The sequence below is a fragment of the Podarcis vaucheri genome (genome assembly GCF_965113315.1).
Source record: "Podarcis vaucheri genome assembly, chromosome: 3".
Taxonomy (NCBI): Eukaryota; Metazoa; Chordata; class Lepidosauria; order Squamata; family Lacertidae; genus Podarcis; species Podarcis vaucheri.
In genome coordinates, this window is record NC_138761.1 from 47,543,042 (window position 1) to 47,558,575 (window position 15,534).

General features: G+C 40.2%; 1 protein-coding gene across 18 annotated transcripts in view; it reads right to left on the minus strand.

The window, feature by feature from the left end:
• The window catches only part of RYR2 (ryanodine receptor 2), a 248,421-nt gene that overhangs the window by 219,208 nt on the left and 13,679 nt on the right, over positions 1-15,534 (minus strand). The gene's annotated exons all lie outside the window — the stretch shown is intronic.

The window sequence follows — 15,534 nt, forward strand, 5'->3', positions numbered from 1 at the left end:
GAGGGCTTTGCCATGTTTCCCACGGCAGCAGAGGGTCCCACCGTACCTCCCCGCGGTAACAAGCCAAAAGATAGTCTCCTTTAAATAAATTAAACAAATTTTTAAAAACCCTTCCTTTTTGATATGGAGGAAAGCTATTTAGGGGGAACTAACAACATAAAAACCCTTCCTCCTGTTTTTTTCACGGGTGGGGGTGAGTGTGAGAAAAGAAATGAGCTTTCAAATTCTTTGTTTACCTTCTTTCTTTACTTTGCTGGTGGATCTTTGATTGTCCAGCCTGGGGGGGGCGGGGTTCCTCCTGGACTGTTAGCAGGCTCTGCATAATTAGCTGAGCCCTAAGTAGAAGGATACTGGTAAAGAGTTTGCTGGTTTGTGTAAGGGCTTATCATCATTTCTTATTGGTTAGGAGGGAAAACAAAGCTGAAGACACCATGCTTGCAAATTATCTGCAAAGTATCTGCAAAGTATCTGGTCAGCTGAGCGACCCCTTGGGAAACTGTTAAGTATCCACCTTTTGTTTACCTTGTTGAAACACTTTATCACAATGTTATTTCAAAACAGGTATTCAATGGTATGGCGATTTATCACACAGCCCTACAGTGTAATTCAGCTTTTCAGCAGGTTGTTGTTGTTGTGTCCAACTCTTCGTGACCTCATGGACCAGAGCACACCAGGCACTTCTGTCTTCCACTGCCTCCTGCAGTTTGGTCAAACTCATGCTGGTAGATTCGAGAACACTGTCCAACCATCTCGTCCTCTGTCGTCCCCTTCTCCTTGTGCCCTCCATCTTTCCCAACCTCAGGGTCATTTCCAGGGAGTCTTCTCTTCTCATGAGATGGCCAAAGTATTGGAGCCTCAGCTTCATGATCTGTCCTTCCAGTGAGCAGCAGGTACCATGTTACAAAACTTACATGTGAATAGGGTCAGGGCAGCAACTATTTTATCAGTCGGAATTTATAAGAATCTTAGATTATGGGATATCTAAAATGTTCTATGGCAATAAATATTATGGCATGTCCTCGAAGGAGGACTTTCAAACCCAAATATGCACATGTGAAAGTTAATCCTTATCCTTGTCATTATGCAATAAAGAAAGCAAGGTCATTATTTGTCATGCTTTTTAAATCAGTTAACAAGCCTGACAGAATTAAAAATTTGTCTGTAATCACCTTTTCATTTGCCCCAATGTCATAAACCATTGAGACAAGCTCCTTTCTAAATGCTGCTGAAAAATTAAGCATTCTGTGATACAAAAGGTCCAACTCCTTCATCTTAGCTAAATGTTAGTTAACTTAAAATAAAGCAAGCTAAAAAAAAGTGCAATTGCACAATTTATTTATTTTACTTATAGCATGCCTGCTGTTACACATTCTTCTCAGCCAGCACTATGAAAACTACCAAAAGCCCACCTAATTCTTTCCATGTGTCAGAATTTAAATTAATATATTAATATGCAAGTTTCAGGTCATCCACACTATTTCATGATAAAACTGCAACCTAAAGGTTTTATCAAATGGTTGTTGTTGTTTTTCCATCTCTTGACTGCACTGATTCGAGGTCAACACAGATCATGGTGAATCACCTCTAATCTAGATCACAGACTATGGGCATCATGATGTCCAAATAAGTGGTACAGTCATTACAGGGGAAGGATACAAAACCCCTACAGTGCCACTTAATTTCTCATCCTTCTGTTAAGATAATCATAAACTGTACTGTAAGTAGTAACAGCAGATTATGATTCTCCTGAAACCAATAAAAAAAACCCCACACATTACTATGATAGCCCAACACCTTTCATGTAGTAGCATCAGCTGTTATGTACTAGTTACTGTAAACACACAGTACAAAGTAACACTCTTCTCTCTATATCTTTTCCTGTCCCCCACAAGATTTTAATCAAGACCATCTTCAACGATTTAATTTACTGAGTGCTATTAAGGACTATTTTAGAAAACGTTTGTGCCACTATGATATATTTTGGATTAAACAGCGATACAGAATTCAGCTTGCCTTTTATCAGACGCTTGCTACCTTCTTTTCCTTGTAAATGACATTCAATGCACCTTCAACAGACTATTATTCTATTACCTTTTGTTGTTGCTGCGGGATTCTCTCTCATTAGTCATTTTGACTTCTAACACACCACTGTCATGGAAAGTTCACTTAACAACTGAGATAACATTTCACAGCATATGTAGATAATGTCTTTTCTATCTGACAGCCTGGAAGCTGTCCAGAAGAGCTCTTGTTCTTTTTAAACACTGTTTAGATAATAGTGGGTATAAGATGGCAAAGCTATTAAGTTACCCGAGGAGTCTTTCCAGACTATTGCTTCCCTGTGCAATAAGTACACAGTTATTACCCAGTTGCTGATTGAGTGCCAAAAGTCTTTACCCAACCTAGTGCATCTATTATTGAAGTATTGTTTTTATCCAGCACTCAGTGCAACATTTTATATAAGATGCTTTTATTCCTAATGCATCAAAGAGTACAATATTTTGTTTGAGGAACAATGCAGTTTCCCCATTCCAGTATAGCAGAGATTGCAAAAACAAGTGTTGTGTACTATGTTGTACACAGATAAGGCTATCAACGCTTATTAGCCATGATAGTTGCATACTACCTCCACTGTTGGAGGCAGTATGCTTCTGAATACCAGTTGCTTGGGAACACGAGGGGGAGAGTGGTGCTCTGCTCATTTCCTGCTTGCAGAGTTCCCATAGGCATCTGGTTGGCTTTTGTGGGAACAAGATGCTGGACTAAATGGGCCTCTGGTCTAATGTAGCTGGGCTCTTTTTCTTCTTCTTATGTACATCACTGTGGAATCTTCCAATGAAGGTGGTTAAGAAATATTTTAAATAAGTAAATAAAATGTATCACTGTAAGTTAACCCTGAATCTCTTAACAACTAGAATCCCAAGTCTCCCTGGTATCTCCAGCAAAATAACCCTTTTGTGCTACCCCACAAAGCTACAGACACACTTCTCTGCCCTCCATTATCATTACTAAAGTTTAGTACAGTGGTCTTGAAACTTATGTGATGGTTTGGTACTCAGGGTCCACGCACAAAAGCAAGAAACACATCCTATTATATCCTCTAATTTAATCCACTACTCAGTACTATACTTGGCAAGAGATAAAACCCACATGTGTTAAGCCAAACAGGTAAGCAGTTAACGGGCAACAGTTCTGAATGCACATTTGCAAACCAAACACAGAACCATGAAGGAAGGCTGTTATTAATGTGAACAGGACAGGATTGAATAAATTGTCCAGCTATCTCAGTACTGTCAACACTCATTGGTTGTTCTTCTCTAGGGTTGCAGGTTGGAGATTTTACCAGCCATACCAGGATCTTTGCATGCAAAGCATGTGCTCTTCCACTGACTTACAACCCTTCCCCTACTACCAAACAATGCATGGGAAAATGGGAGCATGCCAGCTGGTCCCACTAGGTACTTTAAGCATGCAGCATATTGTACAAGCATAGGCTCTGTATGTGCAGCCAGGGACCCTGGTCTCCCTGACCTCTAGAACACAGCTACAGTTTCGCACATGTGTAGGGTGTTTTTTTCCCAGAAGTGATGCTGTACAAGCCTTTGCGTAATTAAGAACACACAAAAATACATGAGAGCAGTTTAATTTCATACACATTTCTGGGTAGCAGACACCATAAATACAATTGATACTGCACTTTACGACCGCAAAACATGAATTATAGCAGAGCACAATGCCCCAAGATCATCAACTGAAGCACTAAGAGCACTTGGCAAAGATGGAGCCACAATCAAATATTCTGCACTCATTTGTAATGGCAACCTTCATTTTGCTGATCTCGCTATGGTCTGCGAATAATCAAGAGTTTGTTTTGTTTTCTCATTTACCAATGAGATAGCTTGAGGACACATGTTTTCAGTTCCCAACACTCTTTCTACTACTCCTCTCACAAGGAAAACAGAAATCTGAGCAGAGTTATAGGTATCATTTGAATTTTGTACAATGCATTTTTGTAGAAACAATGCTCCAACAAGCATTTCCCTCTGAAGTGATGACTTCCTTATTTCACCCAAGCAACTTTTTCCACACAAACAACCCCCCCCCCACAAATATGTGGTGCTAAAATCACAGAAAGCATTCTCCAACCCCAAAATGAAGCCATCAAGAATGAGCCCAATTCAGCCTCAACATTGTGTACAATGGAAAAGCCGCTTTCCTTTGCCTGTGTTCAAGCAAGACTGTAAAATCACAAAATACATCCATTTAATACAACAATGAATAATAAAACCACAAATTAAAAATCTTGAACCTCTGAGAAGTGCAGCCCTCCACCTAGCTCCTTCCATCCCACATAGTTATTAAATTTTCCACCCCAGATACAGTTGTTAAATCCAGGCCACACATCACAAATATTGAGGGAACAGAGTGGAACAGAGAGGCAGCTGTTAAATTGCTGCATACCTGTCCTGGAGAGAGGAGGTGGGGAGGGAAGGAAAATAATGGCTGTCAAATATGTTATAGCATTAAATTATCCCAAGCAGCAGGGCCCTTGCGTAATAGTGCTATACTTCAGAGATTACTCCCATTTCACTAGTAGATTGAGCTAAGTTTTTGTTATATGCTAGTTTTAGCCATTATTATGTACCGAGCTCATCACTCCAAGTCAAATCCTAGCCTGCTTTAAGACATTTAATGAAATAGCAGGGTTTCTCATGTGCTGCTCTGGAGGAGACCGAATTCTAAAGGGGTCATTTTCTTCCTTTTACTATTTAATGCTTATTTCCCTCTCCCACTCTAGATCTCACCAGAATTTCAACTGCTGCAATCCCCCAAAAAGGCAGCCTACTCAAGACTGCCAGCAGTGATTCAGCTGGAACTGTACTGCAGTGATCTGCAGTCTGTTTCATCAAATATTCAATAAAAGCAAGCTCTCAAAGCCAAATACAGATCTTATTTGATTTGAAGCTCCCCCCCTCCCCCGCACACATATACACCGGCTATCTCCCATTTCTTTATTCGTAATATCAACTTAAAATTCCAGTACTAGTTTTCTTTTAAGCCAGGGGACAGGTGGAGACAACACCTGTAAACACACATTTTTGTAACTAAAGCTATATCCCACTGAAGGCCAGTTTTCATTCAACCCCATCAGACAGAATAAAGTCTGGACGTGAGAAACTCAAAAACTTTAATTCACTAGTGATTCCTTACTGCAAAACAGAAAAGCAGCAGAATTTGTATGAGCTAATGCTTGCTTCTGCATTGCAGCTGAATTCAGCTGATATTGGCCTTAGTGAAGATTTATTAGGGGGATGCTGCCTGGAATAATAAACCAAAAAAGCAAACAGTATCAAATTTAGTCTGACTTAATAATTGACACATTTAGGTTGTGAAAAAGAGAAAGCAAGTATTTAAAGTTGTGGGCAGCAATGTTTTTACCCACTGATTTCTTTCCCCATGCTGATCTCCAAGGCAGTGAAGCCATCATCTGCATACAAACATGAGAACGGGCCTTTTCTGTGGTGGCTCCCTGCTCTTCCCAGGGAGGCTCATCTGGCACCTTCATTACATACATTTAGGCACAAGGCAGAAACATTCCTCTTCTCCCACGTCTTAGGCTAATTAAAAAATCTATGGTCTTTTAAACTTCGGGGGGGAGCAGTATTGATTTTGTTTGTTACTATGGTATGTATTTTCATGCTTTTATATTGTAAACCACCCCATGATCCTTGGATTGATAATAATAATAATAATAATAATAATAATAATAATAATAATAATAATAATAATACAAACAGCAGCAGCTTCTGCACAAAAGCTGCCCGAACTATTTCTGCCACAAAAGAACCATGGCTTCTGATTGCAAATCACAAGCTGGTTTGAGAAAAGCTCATCAAAGAGGAGTAATTTCATGTGAACCTGGCTTTAAAAAACCAGTAGTGGGAGTGTGCAGGAGAACTAAGAGAAATATAAATCTCAGAGTAATAACCCATGTTTGTACTTCTCTTTTCAGTTTACGGCTCATAATGATACATATTCAGCATTCTGGATAGAACATTTTTCCATAAAATGGTTTTGATTTCTATAAATGCATTGTTTCATAAATTTGAGTAGCAACATAGAGGCCACATTCAAACACATTGCTAAAAAGCCCCTCAATGGGTGAAGGAAGTGCCTGACCCCCACCAAAAAAATAAAAAAAATCATTATTGTCACAGCCGCTCTCACCTTCTCATCTTGCATTTTTTGACACCAACTCAAAAACAAATTAATTCAGTCTGCCAGTTTAACACTGAGAATTGCTAAAGCAAAAGGGAGGGAGCCCAGAAAACATCCATACTACTGTACTGGCTGTTCTGCATCTCAGCCCAAAAGTGTATAATGTAATGCAGTGTTTCCATTCTGATAATTATAGGCTCAAGCATATTATTAATTACTCTCAGTTTTTCTGGACTTGGTCTATAGAACCTGGACAAAACTACGCCCCAACCAACAAAGCTTTCCTCCCCCTGCCTTTTCAGTTTAAGGATTTCATGGACTCGTAGGTTTCTGTACTGGTAGCACACATCTTGGGCGACACCGAAAACCAGACTCCAACATGCATACTAAACAGCTTGGAACCAGTTTACTTAATTAACACCTTCAAACCATTTACTTACAAGATTGCCTTCCTCATATGTGCCCACTTAAACATTTCAATCTGTGGAACTGGCACTGCTGGAGGTGCCACACGATGCTCATTCCGCACTTGTAAGAAATCAAGTCTTTTGTGTGGCAGTGCCTACACTTTGGAACTCCCTGACTATTAACATCAGGCAGGTGCCTTCATTGTCACCTTTTCAGTGGCTGCTTAAAACACTTTCACATAAGCAAGTCTATTCAGAACCTAAGCAGAGCCTGCTGGATCAGACCAATCGCCCATCTAGTCCAGCAGCCTGTTCTCACAGTAGCAAACCATATGCCTGTGGGAAACCCACAAGCAAGACCTAAGCAGCTTCCAGCAACCTGCATTCAGAAGCATTATGTCACAATAGCTAGTAGCCATTGATAGCCTTATCCTCCATGAACGTTAACGAGCTTTGATCTCTTTCCTCCTGCAGCTTCCAGCAACTCTGACCCCTTCAGCAGAAGCTTCTGCTTTTGTAGCTGGAGTCAGTCAGCACACACCCACACCCCAATATTGAGGGGGTAAAATCTATGGGGGAAACTCCAAAACAGCCCGAAGAGGATAAGCATGCTCAGTGGGTACTCATTTATTGAAATGTGAACTGCTACTACCAAAAGTAGGTAAAATTACTGCAATGCTGTAGTAGATAAACAACTACCTGACATTCAGAAGACATCTGAAGGCAACCCTGTTCAGGGAAGTTTTTAATATGTGACATTTTAGTGTGTTTTTCATCTTTGTTGGAAGCCGCCCAGAGTGGCTGGGGAAACCCAACAGGGTACAAATAATAAATTTATTATTATTATTATTATTATTATTATTATTATTATTATTATTATTATTTGTCACCCTGACAACTGCGCAAGCCTGGCTAGAGCAGAGAAAGTATTGCATGGTGCACCCTGACCTACTGTTTTGCCTCCTCCCTTGGAGAGAGCTGCTTTGTGATGCAGACAATTAATTCCCATCTGACACATCTAAGGTCCCAGATTCTCTATACCAGCCTTTCTCAACCTGTGGGTCCCCAGATGTTGCTGAACTACAACTCTCATCACCCCTAGTTAGCAAGGCCAGAGCTCAGGGATGATGGGAGTTGTAGTCCAACAACATCTGGGGACCCACAGGTTGAGAACCGCTGCGAGTCTAGACAAACCATGGGCTTGAATCCTGACATCTATGAATGTCCAGCCATAATCCTATCCAGCTGGTTGCCTTATAAAATGGTAATTTTTGCTCGTATGGTACTTGTGTTAAGATCTGACTGCTGCTTCTTTGTGGTGTCGCTCAGTAGGAGTAAGTACTGCCTCCAGTGTCAGAGGCAGTGTATTGGGTATCAATTGTGGGGAGAATGCCATTGTGCTCATAGCAGGCTTGTAGGCTGCCCATGAGCATCAGGCTGGCCACTGTGGGACAGAATGCTGACCTGGAAGTGGCTTTGGTCTGATCCAGCATAGTTCTTAAGCTCTCAAAGCAGGCCTGTATTGTCCATTTTTTAGAATGCAATGTAAACTGTGCCACTGCTGAGTAACGGGGGAGGGGGAGAGGATGGAGACATTTACACTTTATATCACACATAATTTGTATGTGCATGTTTTCCACTTTCGTTTCTTACTTCCATAATGAAAAGTGACGTTTAATTCTGTATTATCTAGCTTCGCATGGCAAAAGCCAATCTCTTCAATCCATGGAAGTCAGCTGATTAAATAACTCAACTATATTTCCTCTATTTATGATGCTTTGATCACACTGAGACTTCATTATCAATAGGCAACTTCTGGGAATGAAATCTACAAGTGCAAATCCTGAGGGGGGAGGGAATGGTTGAAGTTTGTGCTTTGTTTTATTCGGAGGCAAATTAAATAAGCTTCAAAACAAAGATGGTAAGATGCATTCTGTAAAATTTAAGGAGCAAACCTGACACGCTAATATATAAGGTGAAACCCCAACATTCTCCATTTGTGAAAAGCACCCTGAGGAGCCTACAGTTTTTGAGCAAAACAATAGCAGGGAGAAGGATGCTTAATCCTTTCCCTACAAAATCCCCCCATTTCTCTAAATATCACAGTGTCCCAAAATTGTAATTACTTTCTAGAACATCATCAACAGAACAGTAGAAGCTGTTGAGGCTTTGTTACATGCCTGTGTGCCCTACATGTAGTTAGGCTCTTTAAGAGGAAGCAAACATTGCCTTCCCTCCTCAGGAAGGAAAATTGGAAGATAAAACACTCAAGTATGTTTTCATAAACATTTACATACATTTCAACTTCAATATTTCAATCATCCACGCTGTAACTATGTTATGCAATGTTGTAGCACAATTAGAAAACACGTGTTGCTCTTAATACGGTGGCAGATGAGGACAGCAGCAGGCACCTCCCTGTTCTAGCTGGACGACCCATTCTTCCACCACAGGGCCACCCAACATCAACTGCCCTGTGAGTGCTCCTGCCCTACAGGATCTCTTTTGTGTGTGTGTGTATTTTAAGTGCATGGTTCTTAGAGCATCTGTTGTTTGTTATCCTGCTAGCCGCTTTGAAACTGCAGTCTGAAAAGCAGAATACAAATCTACTCAATAAATATATGATACACACAACTGACCAAACACAGAACTGACCAAAATGGAAAAAGCTTTCTTTCTGTTTTGCTCCTTCCTAAGCTCTAAAGTGCGACTTTGTAACATATTCATTATATATATTCATATATTCATTCATTCAGTCAGTTCGTTCGTTGTTTCTAGTCTGAATATGCTTGACCCTAATACTTTGCTTCACATTGCTTCCACTTTGCCTTTTCTAAAATGCTGGAGAGCTGTCACCAGTCAATGAGGTCAATACACTCCAGATGTTGTTGGCCAACTTTTATCAACCCTGACCAATGGCCATACTAGCTGGGGCTGATGGGATTTATTTATTTTTTTAAAAAAAGGATAGGGAAGCATAAATGTTGCTGCCATCTCATAACTGAAAATGTTGTATTTTTAAATGGTGTGGTTCACAATTTGTAATTCACCAAGCCAAAAACATTCTACCAGCAAGGTACTAGAGACCACAGTAGACATTCTGTTTTTCCTACCAGAGTCAAGTGCTTGGCAAGGCATAGTACAAGACTGGTACGCTGTGTGCAACATGTTGGATCATATGTTGTAAAGGTCTGCTGTATGCTAATCATTTTGTCTGCTTCTTTAGAAGCAGTAAACCTCTCTCTCTCTCTCTCTCTCTCTCTCTCTCTCTCTCACACACACACACACACGAGCCCAGACAGCTTTTAAGATAGGATTTTATTATTGAGCTCATGAAATTCTAGCAAGTGGTAGGTGGTCACTTGAAATTCAAGGCAAAAAGTTCAGTCAATTGGAGATACCAAAGTGAAAAACCAAACAGCCGTGAGAGATCCATACTCAGATCTCTAGACACATGCACACATTTGGAAGCAGCAAATCAATGCGTCCACTTTTGGTAGCTATCAAGGACTCCACTATTTACTCAGCAAAATCCCCTCAGAAACACAAACATACACAAATGCTCTTAGTCCTGGGAAAAGACAGCAAGTGAGCAATCATTTATCCCAGCAGAGCTAATTGTTTTTAAGAAGAGGACTTCTATCAGAGAAATGACATGGAGAAACAGGTCAAACAGCCTGTCCTCTAGCACTGGTGTGACAATCAAAATTAGACATGCCATCCTACAAGCTATTTAAAAGTGGAGAGGGGGGATGTTAACTATTTTGGCCATGAAATATGTACATACGAAGTTACATAATAGTCCTCCTTGCCCGCTAGGGAGATATAATAGATGTACTAAATGGCCTTTAAATGTACTAAATGGCCATTAGTTTCCTTAACACTGTCCTTTATGTAAGTTACACATAATATTGCAATAAGGTTTTAAAACAGACTGTAGATAATATTGTTTTAGACTAAATCAGTGAATTCTTGCTAAAACACATGGTTAAGGTAACTGTAGCCTATTCCACTTTACACATGAAACACACTGACAAACAGTGCTTATTATAAAGTATCTATATAACAACCCTATGAAAAGCCAGTTTTTGACTGAAAACAAATGCAGTGTCTGGGAGCAGCAAGCAAGGACTCTTAACGAGAGACATCAAAAGTAGAAAGATTTGTTATTTGTTTGTTCCACTGTGCCCAAGGGCACTTGCAAACTGTCACTATTTCTGAGTGGGATTCAATCATATACTGGCAAATTCAGGTTGCACAATTAAAGCTGGATTGGAGCTCTGGAGCAAGAAACTCACTACAACAAAAGAGCAGACTTTTTGCAATAAGGAAAGTGAGGAGAAAATACACTGGGAGGTGTGGAAGAATATTTGCGGGGTTGCAAATAGGTTAAAATAATATATAGAAAACATGGAAGTCAGCTTTAGCTGACAAAAATGGGAGGAGATTCACAAAATTGTACTGAAGGACAGAGGTGATCAAACTCTGCTAAGCATTCCCATCTCCCAGAGAAGAAGGCCTAACAGACCCACCTGACAATCTGTTCTCTACTGCTTATCTCAGTACTTTGTAAATTTGCAATTGACTTTCCCTGGATGTTCATCGTACAATTTTCCATCCACACAAGTGGGCATACAGCATCTGAGCAGGATTAGGAATAAAAAATTCTGAGCAAGCCTTTAAAACATGTTAAGTAATTTATTCAGTGCTAAGCATTTCTTTATTTAAGCAGGATTGTCTGTCACTACCCATCTCTCTCTCTCTCTCTCTCTCTATATATATATATATATATATATATATTTGGATGGGAAGTATAGGTTGAAAGTATTTAATCAGAAAAAAACACAGATACATTTTCTAAAATCTTTTTTGTAGCCTACTGAAGATGTTTCTCTTCCAAAAAGCATCCCAAATAGATATATTTATCTCGGCTGGTGTCTGCACTAGATTTCAATTAATGGTCCAGCACCCTGATCTCACCGGGGGCAACCAGGTGCCTGTGGGAGACCCACCAGCAGGACTGAAGCACAAGAGCACAAGCTCTCCCTGCCCTGGCATTCCCTACCTCTGTGTCGAGGTAGAACACAGCCATCATGGCCAGTAGCCATTAATAACTTTATCCTCCATGAATTTGTCTAATCTGCTGTTCACAAAATGACAGAATTGTAGAGTTGTAAGGGACCACAAGGGTCATCTAATCCAACCCCCTGCAATGCAAGAATCTTTTGCCCAGCATGAGGCTGACCCTGAGATTAAGAGTCTCATGCTCTACCAACTGATCTATCCAGCTCAGTCATCCAAATTGGTTGCCATCACACCACTGGGATTGAGTTCCATAGTTTAACCATATGTTGTGTGAACAAGTGCTTATTTTTACCTGTCCCAAATCTACCAACATCCAACTTCATTGGCTGCCCACTTCTTCTGGTGTTATCTTCTCTTATGCACTTTCTCCATGCAATGCATAATTCCATGAACTTCTATCATGTCACCTCTTACTTGCCCCTAATGCTGCGATCTTTCTTCATAGGGGACTTGTTCTATCCCGTTGATCATTTTGGCTGACATCTACTGAACCTTTCCCAACTCTACAACATCCGTTTTGAGGTGAGGCAACCAAAACTGAACACAGCATTCCAAATGTGGTCATAGATTTGTATAATGGCATTATGATACCAGCAGATTTGTGTATGTACTGTTGTTGTTTTAAACTGTTTTAATATCTACAACTCTGTATCATGTATGTATGTTGTAAATCATTTCAGGTTTCCTCATGGGAAGCAACAACCACAGTGCCTGGAAACAGTCAATCTGTGTATCCACAGCAGTGACCAGAGGAGAAATGACCAGTGGGAGGAGCAGAGAGAGAGAAACCACTATGGTGCACATGTAGTAGCAAAACTGGATGCCTTCATCTGCCCCAGCTGCAATAAAACATGTCTCTCCCATATTGGTCTCTACAGCCACAGCAGGCACTGTAACTCTCCAGTGGTTTGACTTTATTCTTCCATTGTCACTCAAGACAGATGGATGCTAACAACATATATGCAACTCTGCATCATGCCTGTATGTTGGGAATCACTTTGGGATGCCTCATGGAATAATAATAGCATCAAATTTGGCAACTGAGAAGGGGATTTTTGTTTGGGTGTTTTCAGACAGATATTGCAAACAGTTGCAGGGGGTTTTTACTTACTGGATTTTTCCTGGAAAAGGTAAGTCTAGATTAAATGGGGAGGGGAAGGAATGCAGCCTGGTATTTTGAGGGCAGCTATGTCAGGTGAATGCTGCAAAAAGTTTGCATGCACAAGGACCACTCATCCCACAAAAAGTACCTGTTTTGAAATACCTAATATTTTTTGAAAAATTACATGATAGCACTAGTTTTCTAAAAATTAGATAAAAGATAGCCACAAAGGTATTTGGGGGTTTTTTAAATTAAAAAATATGGTTATAAAATGGTGCTCATTGTAAATGTGTACTGATCTGTAATAGGTTGTCCTATCAAATCACACCACCTAAAAAAGGCAGAAGACTAGCGCTAAGACTTTCTACACATATGGAGATTATGCAACTCTGACGTCAGAAAAGTTGGATTTACTATGGTAAGAAAAATGAGGGAAGCAGTACTAAGAAACACGAGAGGATTGCAAATGGATGGCATCACGTGGAACACGTGGAACATATGAGCAAATGAAGCATGGTGTTTCCACACTAAAATTCTGTTTGAAGGCCATCCATTATCTGCAATCCAATGAACTAGAAGGCAAGTGGCTTTGAACATCAGGGAACTTACTTGTAAACAAATATGCATAAAACTGCACTGTTGAATACCTTTAATCCACCAGAATATCGTGAAGTTCATCCTTAACAAGAACTGTAATGTTGGCTTCCTTTCAATATGAGCTACCATAAATCATAAAATAAGTCCTGATCAAAGCAATAGGTTTGTTGAAACTTATTAAATGTTAAACACACCAGCTGAACGGCTGCTGCAAGTGTTTCACTGAAACATTAACCACCACTTCTGTGAACATGGAAGTAGATCATTAAAGAACAACAGACTGACCTCAAAGAAATCAGTTATTTGCCTGTAAACAACAGCTATTTATAGAAAAGCACAAATGAATGCTATACTTAAGATGGTTCTTATTTTCCTTTCATTCCCTTTAATTATAGTATCAACATTTAAGTTTCCTCTTACAATGAACTTTGAAACCCTTAATTGTTATCCTCCCTGGTAGTTCCAAGGCTCTGGAGTTTGAGGAAGGAATACACTCCTGAAGCAGCTGATTTTTCTTTCCCTTCCAGCCAAGATGCTGGTGGATTGAATGCTTCCTGGCAAAGGACCCTCAGCTGATCTTCACTGAATTTGTACCGTATTTTTCGCTCTATAACACGCAGATTTTTTCTCCTAAAAAGGAAGGGGAAATGTCTGTGCGTGTTATGCAGCGAATGTGTGGTCCCTGGAGCCGAAAAATGAGGCAAAAATCAAACCGCGCTTCAGGGAGAAGGGAAGCCTGAAGAGAGGAAGTGGCAGCTTTCCTGCATTCTGCCTCAGGGTCTTACTGCCCGCCCTCTCTGTTTCGTTACTGTGTTTGCTCAAACGGAACAAAGAGCAGGGGAAGCCCCTCCCCTCCAGGCAAGTAGAGGGGAAAGCAGAGCATCCGTCCTTCTATCCTCTCCCTGCTCCGGAGGAACAATGTTTGTGAAGGGAAGAGAGATTACAGGTTCGGCTTAAAATTCTGATTTGACTTCCGGCTTTTTGTTTTTGGAGACACACAGCATTCAAATATGCTTTCTTCCATTTAAAGAGGGAGAGAGAGAGAGAGAGAGCACACGCTGGCTGGCTTGTGTGGGTGGGTGGGGGGAAACTTTTGCCTTCCTTTCCTCACGTTATAGCCCTCTCCTGCATTCTTAGCCTTCTGTGTTTTTCCTTCCCTCCCCACTTAAAATGTGGTTACAAAGCATGGATCCACATGGATCCTCAGGATCTTTGCATTGGGTCACCCCAAATTCACCATCAGAGCACACAGCATGTCCATGGCTACAGCCTGCCCCCCCAAAAAAAATCACGCACCCACTGTTGCCTGGGGCTGCAATGGTGCAAAAACGTGGTTACAAAGCATGGATCCACATGGATCCTCAGGATCTTTGCATTGGGTCAGCCAAAATTCACCATCTAGACTACTTGCACTTAAACTTGTAAACTAAAAAGTGAAAAGCTTTCTTGCACAAACAAACATGTACACCAACAATAACTCTTCCCTGTCAGTTCCTGAAGATTTGAAAATTACATGCAGTATTAACCGTATTATCATACAGGATTAGAGAGTTTACAAACACAGATGCCTCTAATCACCAGGGAACATAAATCTTCCCACATATATGCTGTGTAGTTCTTCTCCAGTCAGTAATAGTTATAATAAACTTTTTAAAATACACAAAATGTATCACAATGGTATGGGCATTTACTGAAATCTAGCCTACTGGGATTCATCATCCCCACCAGTAATATTTTAAAGTGACTGAAGAAACAGTATAAATACATAAATATAGGGAATTAGCTACCATGTTTGTTTAATTGATGAAGCAAGGAAGGTCTACAAAACAAATGAATAAAAATTTAGGGTTCAGAAATATAAACATCATTATTTTATTAATTTATGAATCATCTTCCATACCAGCCTCATGACAATTTACATAAAGACAATTACAAATAGCTCTAAAGAAGTAAAAAAAAAAAAAGAGAGAGAGAGAGAGAACATAAAATAGGTTTAAAAACAGTGCAAAATACCACCAAAGGAAACCTGGCTGAGAAAGCTTGCAGAAACAAGGTCTTCAGTTGTTCCTGGAAAGTATAAATGGTGAGCACCAGTCCTATCTTGACAGAGATGCTGTTTCACTA